The 27,232-nt window shown below is 35.7% G+C and overlaps 1 protein-coding gene across 4 annotated transcripts in view; it reads right to left on the reverse strand.

Moving 5' to 3' along the window:
- Positions 1 to 26,337, reverse strand: part of fignl2 (fidgetin like 2) — a 113,573-nt gene extending 87,236 nt beyond the window's left edge. Inside the window, exons 1-4 of one of the 4 annotated variants that reach the window (XM_073938530.1) lie at positions 25,910 to 26,337; positions 25,537 to 25,729; positions 16,838 to 17,000; positions 16,628 to 16,740 (exon numbers count right to left, since the gene is read on the reverse strand). The gene's annotated coding sequence lies outside the window, so the exon portion shown is untranslated. Of the gene's footprint in view, positions 1 to 16,627; positions 16,741 to 16,837; positions 17,001 to 23,573; positions 23,698 to 25,519; positions 25,779 to 25,909 lie in introns of those variants that run through there. The other 3 variants (XM_073938529.1, XM_073938528.1, XM_068216776.1) reach the window with 3 other exon arrangements.
- Between the last annotated feature and the right edge of the window lie 895 nt (positions 26,338 to 27,232).

The raw sequence follows: 27,232 nt of genomic DNA on the forward strand, positions 1-27,232 counted from the left end.
ACAAGTTTGCCAAACTTCATATTTTAAGAATGCTACTACTGTGTTCAGAGACCAGAAGAACAAAAAATTTCATGCACTAGATAGTCTGATTTTTTATATTTTCTGTGAAGATATGAGACTTGCGTATAGTGCAATACCAGTACAATGTTAATTTGAAAAGGCAGAACATCATAACATGATAGCCAGATTAAACTTTACTACACAACAAATTCATTAGTGTACTGTATATCAATTAACCATTCAGACATGGTCTGGAACATTCTAGGTATCCTATCATACACCCAGCACAATAAGACACAAGATGTGTTTGGTGTGATTTGTTGCTATTTTCAGATCAGCGCAACTCCTACGTTGTTTAAATAGCAAATCAATTTGCGCCTCTTTGTGGACTCATGGGTGTGTGTGTTGCTACTTTGAGGAACTGAAATATACCGTGTGATTGACTACTAAAAGCTGGTCTATAAAGTACAGCGCAAAGTGCGTTAGTTGTGCACCTATGCAAGTACAAACACGTATACATTGCTTAAGACACACAGGATATAGAGCAATATACTGTACAAATATAGAAAAAAAAAATAAAGGATTTAAATGTTAAAAAAATATTATTTTCTACAAATATAAAAACCACTACCTCTATGCCTTCTTCATCTTGGGGGCTTTTTTCAGTACATTTGTGACAGTTTGTTTTTGTGTAATATGTTATTATTAATAACAGTATTAAGTATTATTTGCATGTTTATATTTGTTTAAATAAAAACAAGTTTAGAATAGGACGTGTGTTTGGATATAACTACATTTGTTGATCACACTTCGTTATTATTGTTTATTTATTCGTTTGCTGGAAATTAGAACTGAATTTAGAAATAGTTTTGAAACAAATCTTTGCGCTTAAACTAAATTAAATATGTAGGCTAATGGATGTCTTGAGTGGAGTGCATACAACACTGTTTCCTTATCCACAAAGGTAAAGAAGTAAAGAGTAAAAGTAAACCAAAGAGAAAGTAAAGAAGCAGAATGGAGGAGGCTTGTTTTTTATCCTCACGCTGCATGTCTGTTCAACTGTTTTCTCGCTAGTGAAGCATTCAGTTTTTCCACTTACAAAGTCCACTAAATAAATAGCAAATGCACCATGGCACGATGCAAATGACTCTTAAAGGGAATGGGAGATGAGACTCTGATTGGTTTAATGCTTGTTATGCTCAAAACACACCCATAACTCATTAAGAGAAAAAGCTCAACCCTGTTAGACCATGCGCCATGGCGAAGACCGTATTTTTCTGACCTTAAAATAGCAAATGCGCATTCGGACATGCCTTTAATGCTTTTGCACCATGCGCATTAGACTTTGCGCCTATATCGTTAAAATAGAGCCCTGAAAGTTGTAACCTCTTCCTCTCCATCATTGTCCGACTGCAGTTTGAACAAGTAACGCTGTAATCAACTACAAGAAATTTCTGACATTTTTTCCTGCATTTTTCCCTGATTTACTTGTTCTGTTGTTTCTGTCAGAGCGGCATCACAATGTTCAGCTTATTTGCATTTAAACAGACACCAACAAAAAAATGGTGTGTTTTGCGTATATATTTGGCATATTTTTTAGAAAAGTGACTAATTTGTATAAAAACATACAATTTTAAAGGGAGTTGAGTGCCCAAACCCCACTTCTAAATCTACCCCTCATTGGAAGGCGAGCAAAACATACTAAAATAACATAGTACAAATTAATACGAATTAGGCACTACATCAAAAATAAAAAGTTTTGAACAAAAGCAAAAGTTTCTTGAATTTTCCAAAGACCTTGAATTCAAAAGCCTGAAGTTCTCCCCTTGAAAAGCCTTACGCCTGACAGCAATAAAACATTGCAGTCTGACTTCAATCAATGGTGGACTGTCTTGAACCCCTTAAGTCCTTAAGAAAGGGAGGCAGGCTAAGAAATCAATTTGCAATTTACATGAGCGCCAGCGTGTTGAAAACGGGCTAAAAGCTACAGCTTAGAAGGGCTGGCGGTAATTAGAGGCCTCTCACTACAAACGCTGCTGGACTGGCCAATCAATGAGGTTCGGGACAGTTCTGGTGATCTGCAAGACTGTCGCTCATATGCATGCAGTGGTCAATATGCTGAAAGGTAGTAACCAAGGAGAAAGGACTACAGTTGAGTGTGTGAAAGCTTGTCTATAACGAGACTTCCCACGGAGAGATATAGGGTGCAAGACAGAAATAGACAGATGGACAGTGATTGAGTGAAGGAGAAAGAAAAAGAGAGGATTTGTTCAATGTGGGTGAAGGATAAATGATGCAAAATTTTGTAGGAAAATCTGATATAAAAGCAGAATCAAAATATGAAATGTACATTTAAAAGTGAAAGTTTAATTTTTAAAGTTTCCTTTTACAATTTATCTTTTCTAAAATGATTGAATGTCCTGTACCTGTGAATTCTTCCATTGTATTACTGAACGATGATTCTACTTTGAATCTTATCAAGCTACAAAAAGCTGTTAAGCTGGCTGGCTTAACTTCAAAAAACTACTAGCCCAACATTGGTTGCCTCCACATAATTTGGGCACGTACAAGTGGTTGGTACAACTTTAGCACATTATATTGTTGGAATTATCCACAGCTTGAGTGAACTTGATACAAATGAGCTGTACAGCTGCTGACAAAATCTCCATGTTTATTGCACAAAACAATAATCAGGATCCAGAATGATTGCCTTATTTTATATAATTGATACTTGATACTGTACTTTTTTTTTTTAACTTCTATTTATTGGATACCCAGGGGTGGGGGTAGTTAATTTAATATATTTTATTATATTGTTTTTCAGCCTGTATGCTGTTAACAAAAAAAGTTTACTTTAAAAAAGTTAAAATTCAAAATTTCATTTAAAAATTCAAAAAGGTTGACGAATAGAAAAAAAAAGTAGAATCAAAGTTTGAAATGCCTTTTAAAAATCAAAAATGTATATATATATATATATATATATATATATATATATATATATATATATATATATATATATATATATATACACACACACACACACACACACACACACAACTACAATTGTGTAAAAAACTACAATAATTCTGGAACTTTTCAAATTCTAAGTTCTAAATCAGACAACACAATTACACAGTAAATTAAACATTTAAACATTTAATAACTAAAGGTTATTCACACAAAAAAAGCTTATTTTAAATAACATATTTTAAGTAAAATTAACATTTTAAGTCATTAAATGGTAAATTAAACTTTTAAATATTATAATGAAAATGGCAAATAATAATAATGAAATAATAATAATAATAACAACATTGCAAAATAAAAAAATTCGAAATTCTAAATATAATTTATAAATTCAAACGTAAAATGAACATTCTGAATAAAATTTAGTGAAATTTAATTAAAAACTAGTTTCGAGAGGATCATGTGTTTATGATCAGATGATTCCAAAGTCATCAAAAATAACCAAAGTTCCATTCCACAGTCATCTTAGTTTTGAAGAGTGGTTAGCACTGTTGCCTCACAGCAAAAATGTCACTGGTTCAAGTCTTTACAAGGCTAGTCAACATTTCTGTGAGGAGTCTAGATGTTCTCCCTGTGCTCGCATGGGTTTCCCCCGAGTTCCTCCCACCATCCAGAGACATGCACTACAGGTGAATTGGGTAAACTAAATTATTCTGTAGTGTATGCGTATGTAATGAGAGTGTATGGGTGTTTCCCACTGATGGATTGCAGATGGAAGGGCATCAACTGTGTAGAACATATGCTGGATAAGTTGGCGGTTCATTCTGCTGTGGCAACCCCTGATTAATAAAGGAACTAAGCCGAAAAGAAAATGAATGAATGAATTGGCTAATATGGCTTGTCCCGTATTAGCCAATTCATGATTTACCAATCAGACGATTCCTCTCACCATAAATAACCAAAGTTCCATACCACAGTCATCTTCGTTTTGAAGAATCCCCCCTTCCACCCCTTCTCCTCCTCCTGTCCTACCGAAGATGGGGCAGTACGGCGGCCCAGTGGTTAGCACTGTTGCAAGAACATACTGGTTCAAGTCTTTACCAGGCCAGTTGGCATTTTTGTGCAGAGTTTAAATGTTCTCCGTGCTCGTTTGGTTTTCCCCCCAGGTCCCACAGTTTCCTGTTGACCAAACCAAATTGGCGCCATAGATGAGCTCTTAGTCAGCAGTATATCTCTTCATAGCAATTCCTAATCTGCCATTAGCCATAAATAAGCAGGAAAGCTCTTGAGATCTACCTGTGCTCAAACTAAACTTTTGCCCTGCAAACAGGATGGAGCCCCGAGCTCGAGGATCTTATGAGCTCCGAGTTTTCTCCCGGGAGAGCATGCCAAAGATGCTTTATAAACAATCATCAGCTAAGTGTGAACACTTGAAATAACAGTTTGTAAAAATAAGGTTGCAAAGTACAAAAACACCGCATTTTAAAAACCTACCAATGTACAATATATCATTTAAAAATGTTAATACATTTTAATTCCTTTGAAGACTAAATTAAATTGCATCAACATATAATCCAACAAGTGACATAATATGATTAAAATGTAACTGTAATACATTTACACATAATTATATTGATTTAAAATTACATTTTGCTGAGCCCATAGGTACAGTAAGCCCTAAATACTGACATGAATTCCTCCCTCAAAAAAAAAAAAAAAAAGCACATGCTCAGACAAACACATATAAACACATCTCAGCATGTACTGACCAGAGCTTCTCCAATTCTGCCTTATTTCTAAAAGAAACCCTGGCAGAAAAGGAGCAGGTCCAAAGAGTTAAACGCTGGCGAAAAAAAAGCAGCGAGGGGAACAAAAGGACCATTGTGGGATGCAGAAGTCTTGCCGGAAAGGAGAGAGAGGGAAGAAAGGCACCTTTTGCGGGAGCCCTCTCTCCATTGTGAGTGGACGGAGTGCAGCCACGCATGACAGATGTCCTGCCCATTGTGTCCCATCAGCCTCCTCTCTGCCTCCTGGCCCTGCTGGCATTCCAAGAGCCGCCGCGTTCAGCGTGTGTGTGAGAGTGTGCGCCAATGCATGAGCGGGTCGCCTCTAGCCCGTATGGAGCCTTGTGTGAGTGTAAGGGGGGGGTGGTTTGTGTGTGTGTGTATGAATAGGGCCTCCAAAGTCTGAAGTGGCAAAGTTAGCCAAACTACTCAATGCAGCTTGTCACTCAAATGCAGGAGCACACACACGAACGTGCAGCGGCGCACTTTCACAGACTTAATGCGCACACGCAAATCAAAGGGCTTTTAGGCGAGACACTGCAGGAGAAAAGTGCTTTCTCGAGCACCTGTTTAATTCTGAGATTTTTCAGTATCTTTTCAGTGCAATGTAATGAAAGCTTCTAAAGGAAAATTACTCTGTCTGTAGATTTTAACTACATTGCTTTTCATTTTCTACTGCAATGACACATAAATCTCTTCAGCAGAGTTTACAGACAGAACTTAAGTGTTTGTACAGTGCAAGCAGAAAGTATTCATAGCGCTTCACTTCTTCCACATTTTATCTTACACCCTTATTCCAAAATGGATCAAATTCATTTATTTCCTCAAAATTCTACACACAATACCCCATAATGACAATGTTAGAAAAAGATTTTTTGAAATTGTTGTAAATTTATTAAAAAATAAAACCCTGAAAAATCACATGTACATGAACTCGCCAACTTATCCAGCATGTTTTATGCAGCGAATGCCCTTCCAGCTGCAACGCATCACTAGATGAGAGCTCTACCCACTGCACCACCACGTCACCTATAATACTGATTTGTTTGCATATAATTTGTCTGACTATATACAACATTTTTACTCAACAATTGTGGGGAAAAAGGATTCCTCATACCCTGTCTATAAAAAATCCAAACTTCAGCTGTACTTACACCATACGTCATCTATATTCTAAAGTTTTTTTACAGAGGAATATGCTGAAAGATAGGGCGACATGGTGGTTCAGTGGTTAGCAGCAAGAAGCAAGAAGGTCAATGGTTTGAGTCCCGGCTGGGTCAGTTAGCATTTCTGTCTGGAGTTTGCATATTCTCTCCATGGTCGCATGGGTTTCCTGTGTTTCCTTCACAGTCCGAAGACATGTGCTATAAGTGAACTGAATAAGCTAAATTAGAAATAGTGTATGTGAGTGAATTAGTGTTTATGGGTGTCTCCCAGTACAGAGTTGTGGATGGAAGGGCATATGCTGAGTAAAACATATGCTGGATAAGTTGGCGGTTCATTCTGCTATGGTTTCCACTGATGAATAAAGGAACTAAGCCGAAGAAAAATGAATGAATGAATGTTGAAAGAGGACTTAGATAACTTCAGCTGTTCTGGTGGTATTTGCTAAATTATGAATAAGATTCTAAGAATCCCTTCTGTGAAAACGGACTCTAACATGTCATAAAATTAAAATTTTAACCTGACTTCATACAACAGTCAGAATTTTTGTGCTAGAAATGTTTTGCATATTTGCATATTTAAACATTTTAGAAAATTAAAAAAAAAATTTTTAAAACAATGTAGTAAAACTATAATAAAAATGCTTGTAATTTTTAATGTAATAAATAAACTGGAGAAATGCAGCTATAATAAGAGCTTTTGCTATTTCTACAGAGAATTTTGTAAAAAAAAAAAAAAAGTGGATTTACAGTATGTAGAATTATTTTGGGAGTATCATAACTAAAAACTTAAAATATGAAATAAAAAATTTTAACTTTTTAACTTGTATTTAACATTTACAATGCAAATTCAATTAGATCTACTTATTTGCTTAACGAAAGCAAGTCGCTTATACTATATTTACTAAAAGACAGAAAATATCACTGTACAAACTATATTGTAAATAAATCAAGTGAACACTTTCATATTAGTCAATATTATTACAAAATTAGTATTAGACTAAATTAATTTTAAAACTTTATACAAGTAAATAAATAAGACTCAATCATAGGCCAAAAATCTCTGTTATAACAAAGTTATTTATACTATTTCACTTGGCAGCGTCTTAAATGAAGATCTCTGCATATGTGTCAAACCCTATTACACACTCCAGCACAAAAATGTCACCTGAATGAGCAGTAATATTTAAACAGCGAGTGGCGAAGGCAGTGGTGTAAAGTGATATGTAGATGGGAAGCTCTGTGAAGTGCGGCGATGCTCTGTTTAGAGACCCACCATGTGGCGACTCTCCAAAAGCATCCCATCAGCTGTCAGTCAGCAGGACACAGTAGCACTACAACAATAGAGATGCAGAGTTAATGAGTGAAGGGGAACAGATCTTCTCGCATCTTTACACTGCTGCTTTTACATTAACACACCACAATTACACTAATGTTATAGTAAAAAAAAATAAATAAAAACTGTTGCACATCAATTTCAATGTGGGTGCAAGGCCACACAGGAAAGTGAACCCAAAAAAAAAACAACAACAAAAAAATCAATGCAGGCAAACCACAGCTCCAAAAATAGCTAAATATTTATTTAAGATCTCACCACAGGTGACAATTAGAGCTTAGACATCTGATGAAAAGCATCCAAACATTATCTGTGGTAGCTATTTTTGGAGCTGTGGTGTGTGTTTTTGGTAACTTAAATTTTTGAGCCATTGAGGGACTTTTAATTATGGCTGCATGCTATTTGAAAAATCTGAGATTGCGATATTTTGATTTTCTGCAATATACATTGAGATGTACTGAATCTACTATATGTATACTCCAGCAAATGATTGAATATTGGAATGAAGTTCTGGTCACACTTTATTTTTAGGGGCTATTTTAACTTTGTTTTCATGACTTTTGCTTTAATAAACTTCAAATATGCACCTTATTAATAATCATCAAGGTAGATTGGGTATTGGGTAGGATTAGGGATGTACAATAAGATCATACAGAATATGTGCTTTGTAAGTACTAATAAGCAGCCAATATTTCAATAACCTTGCAACTAGGTTATAGTGAAAATTGGTCCTTTTAGTGTTTAAAAATCTATTCATTTACAGTAGGCTGATTTGGGATGATTATGTAGGGCAGTGAATCATGCATAAAATCTAATAAACAACTACAAGCATAAATAAATGCAATAAAGCAACGATAAATAAACAGTGAATGCTTTATTGTTTTGTATGTAAATATAAAATTTACACTGCAAAATCAACTCAGCATGGCAGATCTATGTGATCTGATTTACGGATGCACACATTGTGATGCTGAAACAATACATTGTGCAGTCCTACTATTAATAACTAGATTTATCGCTATAATTGTAGTTATTGTGTTGTTGTTTTGGCTATATAGTTTAGATATGCTTGATTTTACTTTCTTTTTTGTAATGCCTAGTTTCAAGAGTTCACACTTAGCTGATGATTGGTAATAAAGCTAGTTTGGCATGCTGTCCTGGGAGAGAGCCCTGAACTCATAAGATCCTCTAGCCTGGAGTTCCTTCTGTTTGCAGGGCAAGAGGGGAGTTTGAGCTCAGGTAGATCTCGAGAGGAAACGGTGCTAGCCACTGGGAGGCCTTGCTGCCATATAGAAGAAAGACAGGAATAGAGGGGGGTGGAAGGGGGGATTCTTCAAAACGAAGATGACTAAGGTAAGATGCTTTGGTTATTTATACTATAAGAATCTTCTGATTGGTGGATCGTACATTAGCTTGACTCGGGGCCAGCCGTGTCTATCATAAGCACATGATCCTCTCAAAATTAGTTAATAAATAAACTTCACAAAGTGTCTTAAATTATAGTAGTTGAAATATTTTTTTTTTATTTTAAAAGACATTACTACTATTCTCCAGAAGGACCTATAAAATTGGTCAAAGTGACTGATTTATATTTTATGTATCTTTTGTAACTATGCTTTGAAGAGTTGTGAAGTAAAAACATACCGTTTTTCCCAAAAATATTAAGCAACAACTGTTTTGAACATTGAAAATAATAATAATAAAAATGGTTCTTAAGCAGCAAATCAGCAAAACAATTGCAGTCTTTAAATCATAAAAAAATGAATATTTAAAATTGCATTCAAAATGAAAACATTAATTTAAACTTTTAATAAACTTTCACATTTGTGGGAATTTATTTTTGGATCTAAGATACAAACTGTACCTGTTATAACTCAATGCCCACGTGGATTAAACTTCAGCAGTGACTTTGGTAACAGTTTGACTGCTCACTATAAGCTGACTGCTGATGCATACTGAATATCAAGTGTTGAGTTCCAGCTCTGGAGTTGTTTTCCACACCACTGTGAACCTCAAAAGAGACAAAGACTAACGGATGAAACAAAGACAGGTCACACACGCATACAGCTGTATTTATGGGCATGATGTTATTATACTGTACAAATTGTATATTCAATTCCCCTGCCCATAAACACAACCCATACAGGTAAAATTCGGCATTTTTACATTTTCAAAATACTTCATTCTGTATCATCTGATCAATTTCCACATGGGAATCAAAAATTGACCACACAAGGTCAAAATGTACTAGCATTGCTATACTTATGAGGACATTTGGTCCCAGAGAATATGTACACTCAAAGATATAAGAATACGTACACACCCGGAGATCCTCACAGTCCAAGATTCAGAGGATCTGCTTTTTGATTTACAGTATGACGGTGATAACTAGTATTTAAAGAGACAGGACATTATAAAACAGTCAGCTCAGCCGGATTTTGTAACCACTGCAAGTCTCTCTTTTTCACTTGACTTCAAGTCAGGCGAGTGTACAATTCATGATGGATTATTGGAAAACTTCACCTCTATAGATTTCAGATCAATAGATCAATGAATAGGGGGAGCACTGCCAACCCACTTGCATCTCTAATAATTATTAAGGACCCTGGCTGGGAGTTGCTTGTTGTAATGTACTAGTAAACATACTGTAAGGTGTGGTTTTAGTGGAATGAACTAAATGCACTAAAACTATACTGGAAAAACATCTTTATTAATAATAATAATATAATAAATATAAGGTTGAAAAATGCTTTACAAGGAAACTGCTTTCTACTCCAGAATTTCATATTAATACTATTTTATTTGGCAGTTCTTTAATATGTAGACCATTTAAAATGTAAACCAATGTGGTGATGTCATTGGTCCAGAAACATTTCTTGCTTGTTATCAAAGTATTTCATAACTGTAACAACAGCTATCATAACATTATTTAATAATATGTGGCTCTTTTTGGATTCTCAGAAGCTATAGTAATTAATATGTACAACAGGAAATACCCTGGGACCATTGTTTTTGTTTACATCCCTCAAAATGGTCTATATATACTTTTTAATAGCCATTTCACCATTTCCTTTATTTCCACTTTTTCAGAGTACAGTACAGTACAGTAGGTGCAATTTGATAAAGAATATATTTTTATATACTGAAATTAAACTTTAATTTAATTAGTGCTGTAAAAAGTTTGTTTTAACATAATATATGTGTGCATTAAATATCTTTATTATGTATGTTATACACACTTACATACAAAGAAACAAAAAAATCCTTTCACAAATTTCAATTCACCTACACCGCATGTCTTTGGACTGTGGGAAAAACCAGAGTACCCGGAGGAAACCCACATGAACGTGGAGAAAATGCAAACTCCTCACAGAAACGTGAGGAGTTTGCAAACCAGCGACCTTCTTGCTGTGAGGCGACAGTGCTAACCACTGTGTCGCATACACACTTTTTTTATATCTAAATATAAACATTTTCTTAAATATGCCTGTGTGTATTCATAAATATACACATTACACACACTTAAATGGTGTCAAAACAAAATTTTAGTTTGGATGAAATTAATCACGATTCATGATCTTTGTCCAGCACTAAATTTAATCAGTCAGAGCTGAACTATTACAATCATTACTCCAGTCTTGTTATTTCAGAAATCATACTAATATAATAAATTGATCTAACGCAGGATGTACTTGAAATTAAAATATTATGTAACAATATGGATGCCTCTGTCACTTTGATCAATTTAATTCATACGTAGTTAAAAAACATTTATTTCTGTCATGTAATTTGCGGCTCCATTTTATTCAGCAAGGACACATTAAATTGACCAAAACTGACAGTGTAGGCGTTTAAATTATTTCCAAATAACATAATATTTTCATTTATACATGTATGTTGCTCTTCATTCATTTATTCATTCATTCATTCATTCATTTTCTTTTCATCTTAGTCCCTTTATTAATCTTGGGGTCACCAAAGCGGAATGAAACGGCAACCAGCATATGTTCCATGAAGCGGATGCCCTTCCAGCTGCAACCCATCACTGGGAAACACCCACACACTCCCGCATTCACACTCATACACTATGGCCATTTTAGCTTATTCAATTCACCTATAGCACATGTCTTTGGACTTGTGGGGGACACCGGTGCACCCGGAGGAAACCCACGCGAACAGAGAGAACATGCAAACTCCACACAGAAAATTCAACCACCCCAGCTGGGGCTTGAACCAACGACGTTCTTGCTGTGAGGCGATACCAAATGCACCACTGTGACACCTACGTTTCTCTTATCAACATCTTATTAGTTCATTAAATCACAAAAAACGAAATGTTTCCACAAAATTTACACAAAAAATATCTACCACAACAGCTTATAATATTAATAATCACAGTGAATGAACGGAACTTACAATAAACTGGAATAAGCCCAATAATGTCAAAGCATTTTAAATTTCCACAGCCTTGAAAGTTGAATCCTAAATTCTGATGAAAAATGTTGATTTGAAACAATGGTATAAAGAATTAAAATGAAAAGCTGACTTGACTTGATGGTGTATGCATACACAGCAGGGAAAATAAGTATTGAACACGTCACCATTTTTCTCAGAAAACATATTTTTAAAGGTGCGTTGACTTGAAACTTTCCCGGGATGTAGGCAACAACCAAAGAAATTTATATATGAAAAAGAAAACAAATCGAATTAGTTTACAAATAAAGTTGCATAAATGCGTAATAAAATGAAATGACGCAGGGAAAAAGTATTGAACACATGAAGAAAGGGAGGTGAAGAAAGGCAGTGAAAACCCAGACAGCAGCTGAAATCTCACAGTACTGATTCAACAACCCTTTGCCCTTCATCGTTGTAAAATTAATATTCACTGCTTCAGTTCAACATCTACATTCTATTATTCCCAGGAAAAAACATGACGTGTTCAATACTTATTTTCCCCCCTGTGTACACAATTATCCACAAATCCAAACAGACATATATGCACACTGGGTACAGTAAACCCTTCACAGGCTGCTGTCCCCATCTGCCCTGGTATGCGCTCGTGTCTATGTGCATGTGTGTTTAAATGAATGCATGTAAACGTTTAGCCCCGTGTGCAGAGACCCATGCCTCCCAGCACGGGCTTAGGTGACCCCAGTCAAAATCAATCAGCCCAGCACAATGAGACGAGGAGCGCAGGGGAACAGCCCGGGTCAGTGACGCGTTTAATTCTCCAGCCCGATTGTCATTGTTCCAACAGATCGGCCTTTTCTTTACAGGCCCGTAAGCCGGGTACTTCTGCCCCTTTATCGCCATACTGCAATTATGAGTGCTCTTCAACGCATGAGACACTGAGATGAGTGGATTAACTGCGTGGGGGAAATAAATCTAATCTGCCATCCACAGCCTTAAAATCAAATGGCTATACGGTGCATGTGTGGCCGGAGGACACTTTGTGTGGTGGTGATAATTGGTAGCGGTTTTACCCAGCATGTCAACAAAGAAATATATTGGCATGAATATGAGATGTAATTAAAGTTTTTGTTCAGCCAACTGACTTCTAAACCACAAATATGCCCGCTAGCAAGAGTGTTTATAGACAATTAATGTACATTGTCATATCTCCGCTGAACAAACTAACAACAGAAATCAGATGTTAACAAAAAATTGCACATAACAAAGCAAACTAAATTAACAATTTTCAAACCAGCACATTTAAATGGCTTGTAATTGACACATATTAGGATTTATTGGTTTTTACATGCAAACAAATAAATACAGTGGGTATAGAAAAGAATCACCTCCCTTCAAAAGAATTAGATTTTGATGCATTGTAGCCTGAAATGAAGACAACTACAGTTTTTGTTTTATCTAACTGTATTGATTAGTGCAACTTAACACCAAACCAAAACATATAACACCATGTCTGAAAAAAAAAAAAACAATCAATGGGTTGGAAAAAGGATCACCCCCTTGTTTCAGTATTTGGTTGAATGACCTTTTGCTTTAATTACAGCCTATATTCTGTTGGGATGCGTTTCTACTAACTTTGCACATCTATACTTTGCAATATTAGCTCACTCCTCATTGCAGAACTGTTCAAGTTCAGTTAAATGTGATTGTGTCTGCTTGTGTACTACAGGCTTCAAGTCATTCCACAGATTTTCAATGAGGTGTCTTCTTCCCATTGATAACTTTCTGGCAGAGAGCAGCAGATTTTCCTCAAGAATTTGTCAATATTTTACCCCATCTATTTTTCCTACTATATCCTGACAAGTGCTCAAGTTACAGGTGCAGAGTAACAGCGCCATAACAAGAAATTTCCATTTCCATATCCATTTCCAAACATATCGTTTGGTGTTGAGGCCCAATAATTAAATTGTAGTCATATCTGACTATAAAACATTTTTTCCATGTGGCCTCGGAATCTTCTAGGTGCGTTTTGGCAAAGCTCTGTTGTGACTTTGTTGCTTTTCATGAGAAGAGGCTTTTTTTCGTGCAACCCTCCCACACAAGCCACATTTGTGGAGAATTTTTGATCTTGTTGTCACATGCACACAATGACCACTCTTTGACATAAATTCCTGCAACTGTTCAGAGTTGTTGTAGGCTTCTTGGTTGCCTCCCTGACCGTTTCCTCCTGGCTCTTTCATCCAGTTTGGATCGACGTCCTGATCCAGGGAGGGTCTGTGTTGTACCAAATACCACTATTTAATAATGGACTTCACTGTGCTTCTATGCATTGATAAAGTATTTGAAATGTTTTGTCTCCACCCCGACTAGTGCCCGGCCACAACTTTATCTTAGAGATCTTTTGACAATGCCTTGCCACCCATAGTTGATGGTTTGCTTCAGTTGCACTACCTATGGTTGAAATGCTACAATAAAACTATTTTCAAGCTGAGCTAATCAAACTGACCACCAATGAAAGTGAAATGGCGTTGTGTGTCGTTAAGAACGTGACTATCTACACCTGATAGAGTTTACAAGTATTTTTTAGGAGGGGGGTGATCCTTTTCACAACTGAGTGATTTTGTTTTTATGCTTGTTAATTGTTTTCTGACATGTTTGCGTTACATGAATGTTATACATTGTATTGAAAAATAACACTTAGATAAAACAAAACTGTGTCTGTCTTCATTTCAGACTACAATGCAACAAAATGTAATCATTTCGAAGGGGGTGTGATTCTTTTCTATACCCACTGTAATTAATTAATTGTAGATACCAACAGGATCAATACAGTTTCCATTAAAACTGATATAATTTCTATTATAACCATTAAAAGAACTCCACATTCTACAATGATTTCTAATGTTTTGTTTTTCAACAGGAACTGATGACAACATTGTATATGAAGAGTTGCAGAAGCAAAAACCTCTAAAGGTGCAATCTGAAATTTTTATCAAAACTGAAAAAGTAGCCGTAGCCTCCTTTGTTTATGTTGAAATTTTACTTTAAAGATCGGGAAAAGGACTTTGTCATAAAAGTGATATCATTGAACAGGAGCCTAATAAAAAATACATATTTTAGAGGAAAATTTCAGACGGTATTTAGAGGTTTTGCATCTGAACTCATATATAAACCACAGCTGGCTATCATGTACTTCAGAGCTATGATGTTAACATGTTAGAAAGAGGGTAACACTGTTAGCATGTCAACAAAGAAATGTATTGGCATGATTATGAGGTGTAATTTAACTTTTTGTTCATCCAACTGACTTCAAAACAAGCATGCAAGTTGGAAAGAGTATTTGTGTAGAAAATTCAAACCCTGTCATCTTGAACAGATAACATTGTACATTTTACACACAGCTAGTTAACATGCATAGATATATAAACTAGATATCGCATACAGACTTTGAGCACACGTCAATAGCGCTGCCACATTTGTACAGTGCTCCCAGGACAAATGACATTCAACTGCACGAGTCAAGAAAGTGTGCCAGAGGTGAAGATGCTGGACTGATGCGCTGTGTACGGGTGTAGTAATAAGCAATCAAAGAAAACAAAGCAAAAAGGTAGAACATTTCACAGGTAAGGTTTCGTTTTTTTTTATGCTTTTGTATCATACGAACTTTTGTGCTCAACAAGTAACGTTATTGATGATAATACAGTCACCTACTGCCTTGACCATAAGGCAAACTGGTCTTATGCTAGTTTTGTTGAATAAAATCAGTAAACAATGTTATGAAATATGACAACAAGATGCTGCGGTGCCAAAAACTTGTACTATTGTCAGCTAAGTGAATGAGCCGTTCAAAATGGGGAGTCATTCACAAACGAATCGCTGAAAGTTAGAATAGGAAGAGAAAGCAGGAGAGGGGGTGTGTTTCAGGACTACATTTCCATGCACACACTCTGTCGCCAATACCCCTGCGGTCACATCCATCAATGTAGAAAAGTGATATAAAATTATGATTTTCGTAATTAAAAAACAAAAATTGCACTCTGACCAGCAGGATCATAGATATATGTGTATATGTGTATATCTCTGGCTTTGGATGGCTACACAGTCCTCCACTGCACCTTGGTCCCACGTTCATTTCAAAGGAGCGCTACCCTCTACTAAAACGGCGGCTCTATTGACACATTCCTTCTAATAGACAAAAGCAGGGTAGGTCATATCGAATGTATATATATATATGGTTAACATGCATGTCGAAGCTACAATGCTAAGAGAAGTGTATAAGTGTGAAGGTCTGTTAAGTTGTTTCTAGATAAGCTTTATCAGTGATCCACAACACTACAGTAGAAGCCACATCTTTCCTTTCACTCGTATGATTATGTTAAACACAGCAGCTCTTCATGAACTGCAAGTTCACAAACTGTAAGCTAATGTGGTCTGTTTTGATTAGCTGTTGCATGACCCGTGTAGCAATTTAAAAAAGTATTTTTTTTTAAAGAAAAAAACTTTACACATTAATGTGTGCACAAATCTTGAAAAAATTCAACAATTTGGTAAACAAAGCTGCTCATTTCATCATCATATATATTCAACATATTTTATAAATTTTTATAAAGAAAAATTCACAACAACTTATTAAGTTGTTTATACATACATTTATATATATATATATATATATATATATATATATATATATATATATATATATATATATATATATATATATATATATATATATGTACATACATACACACTTTTTATTTTCTTTTTATTTTATCAAAGGTAATAAGAGACATTGATATGAAATATGAAATATGAAAATTCTCACATATCCAAGTTCTTACAACTCTGTTTTATTATCAAATCATACTTCTTTTTTTGTTGTTGTTGAGGAATTTACAAACCTTTAAAAAAAATCTTGACTTTAAATTGATTTTAAATCTGGTTTCATTAAATCATGTAAAGATACTCACTCTGTTAGAAAAGATAGGGAAGGTGAGCGAGCAGGATGCCAGCAGAAGAGATGGGTAATGTGCTTCCTTCCCTTACAAGCATCTCTGAACAAGACATCAGATTCACAATCACTCTGGAAATAGCAGAGAGATTCAGTCTCATAACATCCCATTTCTCTTGGTCACACAACTTAAACTGTCTTGTGTAAAATAGCAACAAAAGACATTTACCTTTCTCAAACCCACTTAAGCATGAGACTGTGACTCTCAGAGTTTTATTGTTTCACTCTTGATTTTAGTCTCCTCCAACACTTCAGTGGGTCAAGTAATGGGTCACGGGTTAACAGGATTTCAGCTCTGAATGGTGTGCAGGGTCTTCTTATGCAGTCCAAATCTGTATACATAAAGTCACATATAGAGGAGGAGCCTTAATTTTATGATGTTTTTCTTATAAAACGTTAATTGTACAAAAGTAACATGAATTTAAACAAAGCTGAGGCAGATCATTTGTGAATTTCAGAGCAAGAGGAGGTTGTCGCTTCTAAATGAATCTGTTATCGAATGAGTCACTGAATCAGCCAATGATTCAATCTATTCATAGATAAAGCAAACTATTTTTTTTTGTAAATGAATCTGAATCAAATGCATCATTTGAATAAATGATTCAATGAATTACACATTAAGAAAGGAACCTTTTACCACTTACTCATTGTATAACGTCACGTAAACCAGACATGCTCAAACTAAGGTCATCCTATCAGAGTAGAGAGGGAGAATGATGGGGATGGTTTCGAGATTGTCCATTCAAATTTAATGTAAACCTTTGTTTGTTTTATTGTTAAAAGCTAACAGAAATTAAATGTTTCACTTAAATCATCATCTTGGAATTATAAGGTTCTATCTGCATTTTTAATGATTTTGAGATAATGAGTTTTCCATTCCATAGCAAACAGTTTGAGTGTAACATTTGATTTTTATATTAGAAGTCTTAAAATGTAAACAACTTGTGAAGAAAAAAAAAATCCTATAATGTTAATAAGTTGTAATTTAATAAGAATATGTCAATAACTTAATTCTGACAAAATGTCAGATAGAACCTGATTATTCTAAGGTGACGAAATGGTGTAAATTAATCAATTTAGTTAAAATGGACATGATGTCACATGACAATGCAGAAACTTTGGTGAGCAATGAGTCAAAGGAAGATTCTGCTTAACTATTTAGTTTTAAACTAAACTGTCTTATAAATGTGATTGGTAATGTTTTTTCACTGCAATAAGTTATAATTGAATAAGTTATACTACATTAATATGATTAGAATAATAATAATTAAAACTACTACTAATAATAAAATAATGTTATTTATTTTGAAATATTATGAAATAATGAGGAAATTAGCCATGACAACTTTAATGTAATATGGTTTGGTATATTTACCTTCGGCCCACAGCTCTCAATGATATTTGGTTTTTGGCCGTTCATATGAAAAGGTTTGAGCACCCCTGCTGTAAACAATGCAGGGTTCCACACAAATCATTCAGGCTGTCCCAACACAAATCAATTAAGTCAAGTTAACAATTAAGTGGTCCCTCAAACAATCTTCTATTTTCCTTGGCAGTTTTTACATTTATTTTTATTCCAGTCAAACCACAAAATAGACTTTCTACAAAGGAAAAATCCTTGCTCTGTTAAACATCACTTGGAAAATATTTGATCAGAAGGGCTAATCATTTTGTCTTCAACAAAAAAGCTTTACATAAATAGTTTGACAGTTTACTGTATACTGTGCTTTTCTTGCATATTGACCGAAAAAAGGCCTTCAAAATTTCTTCATTTGAAAAACAAGGCACAAGAAACCTCAAGACCTCAAAGTCGATGACAAGAAAGATCTCCAGTAATATTATTATAAGGAATAACAATGGCTTTCTTCTCCAATTCACTTCTCTTCTTTCTCTATGATATGACCTTGTGATGCACCAGCTCTCCTGAGGGGTGGAGCTCCACGACTCTGTTCATTTGCTCCATCATTCCACCCTGAGACAATAGTTCAGCTGCTCATTGCGTGTGGAATATGACCCCCAACCCCCGGCTCAAGGCTTTCTCCTTTCCAAAGCTTTGTCTGCATTTTATGATCTTGTTACAAGTCATTTTCATCTATCTGACCTCCTCAGCGGACCCTCGGACCACCGTGCATTGGGTTTTCAATAAATCTTTCGGCCCGATCCAAGCCAGAGATGTTCCACGTTTCATTTACACTTCTCAACCCGCAGAGAGAGACAGAGCGCTGGGGGTGAAAGGTTAGAACGGAACAGGAGGAGATGACAGAAAAGGAAGGGTGTGAGTTTAAGGAGGAAAGCAGGAGGAGATGTGAAAAGCGAGCCTGGAGGAGCTGTTATGATAGCAGCCGTTCCGTTCTCGCCAGTGTACATTGCCGTGCATTGGCCGGAACGCAGGCTTTGGCAAGAAAGGGCCCCATTCAGCAGGCTTCGCCCAGATGCTGGCCCGCGCTCCACACTCCTCCAGGCTATGGCAGAGAGCAGGGGAGCGAAGAGGGGCCGACACAGGAAAAAGAGATCGGAATCTGATATCCTATCATTAACAGCCCAAATAAATGGAGGAAAAAAAGGCCCGGCTAAACTATTGACCTCAGTTACAGTGTTTATTGGCAGGAACATTAGCAACAAAGGTGTAATTAGCTCACAGCTCTGGCCATGAAACAGCATCTGGAGAGAAACCAATGAAACTACTCCAGGCTCTAAAAACATGTTTACATGAAAAGGAGCAGTGGATTTTTTCAGAACTGCCTCAGCACATCAAAGATTCAGCTATATCTTTTTCTTTTGCACCGAATATGGAAAAAGTTAGGAATTCACTGACTATTAATTAGCTGCTTACTCAGGCCAGTAGCCAGGGGGGTTCGGAAGACCCACCCCTTACTGACAAAGGTCCAGAATTTGTCCTAAACATACTCATTTGTTCTATTTTTGACTGCAATGCCATCATAAATAGTGAAAATAAAATATCGAAAAAGTTATTAAGACCAAACAGAATCCTCTGTTGGGTTTTGCTTTGGTGTGACTTAAGCTAATCAGTTTGGCCAATGCAAACAAATATTTTTCTTCAGTGCAACAACCAGCTGTGCCAGAAAACATACAATCCGACTTAAGAGAAGTCATCTTTCACTATTGTATTGTTTTTAAATGGAAGAAAAATATTTTATAAGTAACTTTTACTCTAAATCTTGAATTAGAATACTAATTTGGCTATTATTGTTATCTACAAATTTTTCAAATGCACTTTTTTTTTTACAAGAGAGGCTAGTAAAATCAAGAAGATCTACATTATTATTACTATTATTATTATTATGTTTACATTTTTTATTATTCAAAGGGACAAATTCTGACTGATATCAATAAGCAGAGTAATAAATCTCCTTATTGATACTGTCACCATTATTTTGATAAACATAAATGGGACTCTCTTGTTCTGAATACAAATATTCAATCTAAATCCAGGCATATGAGTACATGCTCATCACAAGTCTAATGATTTTTTTGAGGAGATCAATGATTAAAGTTCAGTGTTAGTCTAATAAAAAATATTCCTAATGAAAAGGACACTTGAGATATTATTATTTATTATTTTGATATTTATTACTATTTTTTCTACAAAACGGCTAAGCTGCTTAATAACATTTTAAAAAATTGCCCATCACTGTAAAAAAAGCTTGGTTGCCTTAAATTTTTAAGCTGTATCAAATTAATCTTATGAGTCTATTGAACTTATATTATGTTAAACTGACTCAAAACAGCTTACGTAACTTATAAAATTAAGTTAGAGCTTGATTACTTGATTAAGCACAGTCCAAAGACATGTGCTATAGGTGAATTGAATAAACTTAATTGGCTGTAGTGTATGAGTGAGAATAGATCGTTCCTAGTACTGGGTTGCATCTGTAAGGGCATCCGCCTTGTAAAACCTATGCTGGATAAGTTGGCAGTTCATTTCCCCTTGTGGCGACCCCTAATTAATAAAGGAACGAAGCGGAAGGAAAATAAATGAATACCTCCTAAAATGTATAATTATTAATACATCAATGTTTAAAATGGCCCTCAAATATTTTAAACTAAAAATATTTTCAATAATTTGCAACATGAACTCTCACAAGTGCTTAAGGTATAAAAGAAAGCAGGAAAATAAGCTACAACTGCAATGCAATAAATATAAATCTTGTTAAAACCTAGTTTTCAAAACCATATTAAATCAATGCCAATAGAAAGAATGCATTACATACATTTTAACAACACTACCTGACAAGTCTTGTCACCGATCCAAGTTTTAGGAAGAACAAATAATAACTTGACTTCTAGTTGATCATTTAGTATTAGAAGTGGCTTATATGATAGGCAAAGGCCTTTAGAGTATGCTTATTTTACCAAAAGGACAGTAAGGTCTGACTTTGCTGAGACAAAAGTCTTGTCACTCCACACAAATAATGTTCAGTATAGAATATAAAGTGGTGGTGCAGTGGAAAAATAATATTGTGTGTGACTCCCATGAGCTTAGAGGACTGCATCCATACATATCTGCAATGACTCAAATAACTTATTAATAAAGTCATCTGGAATGGCACAAAGTGTTCTTGCAGGACACCCAGAGTTCATCAGATTCTTTGGATTCATCTGCAACGCCTCCTCCATCTTACCCCAGACATGCTCAATAATGTTCATGTCTGTGACTGGGCTGGCCAATCCTGGAGCACCTTGACCTTCTTTGCTTTCAGGAACTTTGAAGTGGAGGCTGAAGTATGACGAGAGTCATCCTGCTGAAGAATTTGCCCTCTCTTGTGGTTTGTAATGTAATGAGCGGCACAAATATCTTGATACCTCAGGCTGTTGATGTTGTCACTCTGCAGACCTCTTGCATGCCCCCATACTGAATGTAACCCCAAACAATTATTTTTCCTTTACCCGATTTTGACTGTTTTTTGTGAGAATCTTGAGTCCATGCAGGTTCAAAAAGGTCTTCTGCAGTATTAGTGATGATTGGGATGCAGTTCAACAGATGATTCATCAGAAAAATCTACCCTCTGCCACTTTTTCAAGTAATCAACAAGAAGTCAAGTTATTATTTGTTGCTCTTACAACTGGGATCGACAACAAGACTTTTGAATAATTGAGTATTGATTAATGGAATAAACACCAACCATTTTATGTTAACAGAAAACATCTATCCTCAAATCACAGAGATGCAAGAGTCGCATCCATCCAAGATGTTTATAAGACAAATCTGATATAGATTCAATATACAAAATGTGAGCACAATTGAGTAAAACAAATGTTTGCCTTCCTGACCTCATTAGAAAAGAAAACGTAGAGAGGTGAAATTGCTGTTTTATGATTTCACAGGAAAGACTGCATAAATCTGTATTCACCAGTCCACCTCTGACTTCAACAGAGTGACCGCTACATAGTGACCCCCACCAAACACACCATTCTCCCTCTATGCATTTTAAGGGACGGGCAATGGGAATATATCAAATAGAAATAGTAATTTAGGCATCCAGTCCCTGGGGGACGGACAGGACACGAGAGAAAGAGAGAGAGAGAGAGAGAGAGAGAGAGAGAGAGAAAAGCATGGAGCAGAGTGAGACCTGTCCACACAGTGCTGAATAATACATGCAGTCTGCTTATTACAAATCTAGCAAGGACATCCAGGCACTGTGTGCTAATATTGCCATACCTCAAATGCAGAAAAGTAACACGCATGAATGTAAATGTAAGCGCAAAAAAAAACAAATACAGCACTGCAAATGTAAATGTTCAAGTGGACTGCAAAACCTTCTTTAAAGCACTACTTTGTTAAAAAAGCACTAATTAATACCTCATAGCTATAAAGACTTGACAATGGAGGAAACGCACTGAATAAATCATGAGACAAATTAAAGATCTGTGACAATTTGGCATACACTTTCCAGTTCTACCTTTACAGTAATGACAGGCACGTTAATTTGTATCATTTATTAGTACTGTCTTGACTAGACAAGTAGGCAGAAAGCGAAGTAAAATTTAGATAGGAAACTATGCCATCTTCAGATATTTCCATGTACTACAATCATAACACTGACATCCTGGTATGACCAATACTAGTCTTTCTTAGACTCCACCGGGGTTATGTAATTGGAAACTAATATTCAAAGTGAATTGTTTGAACAAACAATAACGTTATTTAAATATAGATAAATATATCGACTTTTTACAATGTTACATTGCTTCTAACATTGCCAGTGTTAATCTGTCGTGGGCTATTGTCGGCTAAATGGCGCCCTCTTGTGAGAGTTTTACACTGCAGCATTACCCGAGAAAAATCAGTTCTATTTAATGTTTTTCCTTTTGTGTTTTTTAAATACTTCCACTATCAAATTCACGCTGAGTTGTCACAATTAGGAGAGAGGGGCAACACGTTTGCAAGGTTTAAATTAGAAGTTGTAGCCTAAATTCTATATTATATAATCATTAAGGATACTCTTTAATCACTTGCCACTTATTCTGTTGAACACAAAAGATATTTTTAAAATGCTGAAAACTATTATGGTCGTCACTGGTTACAGTTTCTAACATAGCCTAAAAAGCGAGTAAACAGTGAACTTCTTGTTATGATATATTTCTAGATAATAGAAGAGTGTGGGCCAAATCAGTAGCTATGTTTGGCTAGGATTGTTGCATCAGCATCATACTTTGATGATTCAATCTACAGGTTCAGTTACCAATGTTAGGGTAGGGAAGCCTATTCGAAAATAATCAGTCTTGGGTCATTTAAAATAAAGTGCATATGAATTGATGGATACGTGTACTTTTAAGTAACACCCCCAAGCTATATAAACTAAATAAACGATTAAAGAAACATGGGGCGTTGTTTTACCTGCATGCTCGTTGTTGTTTTTTAGCACAAGTAATATTATAGCTACCTGAAGTCAAAGAATTCATGTTCCATTCATCCCAGGGACAGTTTTAGCTTGTTTTTTTTTTTTGTTTGTTTGTTTGCCTTGGTCCGTTGGCGAAGCACATAACGAATGCTGCCATTTTTGCTTCATGTCATACGTGAGTATAGGCTATATCACTTGTCATGTGACTGACGCGACGAGGGCAAGAAATGTAGGATTCCGCATCAGGCAAATATTTGTAAATGTGTGGTTCAGTAAAATATCTATTTAATGTCAACCTTCATATATTTAGAATATATTTAAAAAGTATTTCAGAATCAAGAAAACGTGCTTTAGGCATGCTAGACTTTACCTTTTCTAGATTTGTTTTTACATATTATTTATTAATTGTCTTAGAAAATAATTAAGCAGAAAAAAATATATATTTGATTTGCCTAAAATATTCGGTCCAGACAACTTCTGTATTCTTCTTAGAGCTGATTTATCAAGCTGTTTCTTAGCGTTTTATCAGATGTTTTTGCTTGCTGCTTTCCAGCAAGTTTTTTTTTCTGTTTAAGTGAGTTATCGTTAGCCTACAAAATCTGAGTTTAATCTAAAGCAATAGTTTTTGTTTTGCAACATTAAACTACATTAAAGTATCAGAAGAACCTTAATGAAGGGTCATGTGCACTCAGGATCAGACTTATTACTTAAAAGCATCTGCTGTGCAGCTGTGTTAAAGACATTACACATCCACAATGGCATTTCAAGTTGAAAAGTTCATGGGGATTATAGCAAGCAATCCACCTAAAGAAGAAAATCAGATCTGTTTTTAAAAAATGGCTTGACAAAAGACTACCTAATTAGATCCCTGATCTTTCACCTTTTAAAATATGAGACAAATTAGATGTATTATATTTAGAAGCAAACACCATCAATCAGTACACTGTTTTAACAGTTTATGACAAAGCAATAGTTCTCATATCAAAATGAACCTGACAAAACATTTAGAACACAAACCTGTAGCCAGGGGGAGGGAGGTTCGGAAGACCCACTTCTTACTGACAAAGTTCCAGAATTTGAGGACAGTTGAATGTGCTGGCCAGTTTGTTATTTGTTTAATAAATGACAAGAGGGCTACGTTTATAATTTAAAACTTTAACATTTTACATTTTTTTTTCTAATGATATATGTAATTTATATTTGTGTGTGTGTGTGTGTGTGTGTTAACAAATTCAGTCATGAAAGAAAAAAAACTAAACAATGGTATTACCACAAATACTCTGTTTCTGCTACATTAACTGTAGTTTAACTATGTTTTAAAACAGCAGTCATACAAATGGTAGCTAATCAATAAAAAAAATGCATGGTTACTCCACTTTTACTATAATAAATCCATGGTTAAAGTGAAAACATGAAAGCAATGTCTTTGTCTGCTGTAATGCAGAGCCTGTCTTTTTTACTACTTTGTTGAATCTACAGGGTGTACGCGCAATACAAAAACAAACACTGTAAAATTAAATTCTTGCTACCTTCATTTTTTTTCTTTTTTTAACTTTTTATATTTCAACCTACATAATATGACTAAAATATTAACTTATACTTTGTACAACTAAACAGTTTTTTGAAACCTGATTAAAAAGTTAAAGTACCATAATAAATTTTGTTGTCATGGCATTATCATTTTTTGAGCACACAAATTCTCAGTTGTCAACTGCAGGTGCAGCGCAGGCGCCAAACTCAGTTCCTGGAGAGGCGCAGCTCCGCAGCTTAGTTCCAACCCTAATTAAACACACCTGATCAAACTAATTGAGTGCTTCAGGCTTGTTTGAAACCTACAGATAGGAGTGTTGAAGCAGGGCTGGAACTAAACTCTGCAGGGCTGCAGCCCTCCAAAAATTGACTTTGACACCCCTGCGCTACAGCGTGAGACATAATATGTGGTTATTTAAACATTTCAAGAACACACTGAATGTGAAGTAACTCCAGACCTTGACTCAGTACCCACATCATCATCCAGCAGCTCTGTCGTCAAGCACATCCCTCCCAAAAAAAAAAAAAACATCCATTCTGCTTGCAGTTCCAGTGCAGTTTTGGTGCTGCTCAGGCGGTGGAGCGCGAGGATTGGTGAAGATCGGGGTGACTTGACAGTGAAACCTCTCTTCATTGATTCACTGGAGTTGACTTTCTTTAGGTGGAGTCTGAAAGCACCAGAGCATAAATCACAGCAGCTGGATGCAAAAACCAGACCTGAAAAAACAAATTGAATAAAGCAATATCTATTTTAAATAAACAACTATTACTTATGGCATTGCAGCATGGGTTTAATTTTTATTACAAACGAATACCCCCAAAAACAAACAAAAAGGAGGTTTACTTACTTCAGTGCATGAACCTGAAAAGAATTATGTCGAGCTCGCAAGCTCACGGAAAACAGAAACGTAATGATTTGGCCAGTGCAACTCTAACTGCAAAACGATCAGGCAGGAGACATATCGACCGCCCGCGCGAGCGTGTTTGTTTGTAGTATGCATACATGTTGTTCCTCCACATACACAGTTGGTGCAGGCAGTGGGCCAAACTGGGAGTGGGCTGCTGACTCAGCCACCAATGGTGCATTCATTTATCTGCACTGCAGTGCTCCGCCGCACCCTCTCTCTCCTCTCCGTCTTCCCCGCTCAGTTTCAGTCTCCACCTCGCCTCGCACACGCTGGACCGGGGGGCGGCGAGACTCAGACAGACATCTTAAGATAAAGACCAGGTCCGAATCACGCGTGGCTCGTTCACGGATGGGTTGGGGTGGGATGTCACGCGTCGTAAGATTTGGCGATAGAAGAGCGAAATCAGGAGAGCAAACCATGTGACTTGCAGAAAGGGGAGCAGGGACAGAATATTGCTCAGCTCCAAAATGGAGGAAAAGCGAGGAAAAGGTTTAAATATTAGCTCGAATGTGGTTCACATTGTGCATGCTTTGCTTTATATTCTTTATTTCTTTTATTTTATTTTATTGGGTATCCACCGTCCCAGCCACAGAAAAAAGCCAACCTAAACCATCTAATAAAATTCTGACTTTCTTATATTTTAAGTGAAGCTTTACATTTAAATATAGGCCTACATTTTACAGAGCTAGTGCTAGTATTTACTTGTGCATTATAGGCCTATTTCTAGGTTAAAATCATAATTGGTATCTACTTCCATGTATACTCAGAAGAAAAAACAGTTGCCATCTATATTAGCTATGCTGTTCTTAAATGTCAGAAGTCCTGAGATCCTGTCCTTTTGGAAAATTACCCATTTACCAATATATCCCTGAATTACAGCATTAGACACTGCAGCAACCCAAAATCCAATATGGCTGCCCGTATCAACAGAAATGAAACAGTAAGATTTTGTTTGTTTGGCATTTTCTTTTTTTTTTCAACCACTAAAACGTTCTGTCAGCATGATTTATTTTAATAAATGTTTATCTAACATTTATTCACCATTCATGCAGCATCTAGTTCCAACTTTGAGTTTTGTGAGGAACAAAAATAAAGAAAAAAAGTGTTTGATTAAAATTAAAGAAAAAAGAAAATTTGAAAAATGTTGGTAACCAGTAGACACTGACATTCGTACCCAGCAAGCATTTTTTTGTTGGCTAAAACAAGGCTAAATTTGGGCTGTCAGTGAAAATCTAATAGACATCTAAATAGGCCAAAACTAGA

The sequence above is a fragment of the Danio rerio genome, chromosome 23 (assembly GCF_049306965.1).
Source record: "Danio rerio strain Tuebingen ecotype United States chromosome 23, GRCz12tu, whole genome shotgun sequence".
In the NCBI taxonomy this organism is placed as follows: domain Eukaryota; kingdom Metazoa; phylum Chordata; class Actinopteri; order Cypriniformes; family Danionidae; genus Danio; species Danio rerio.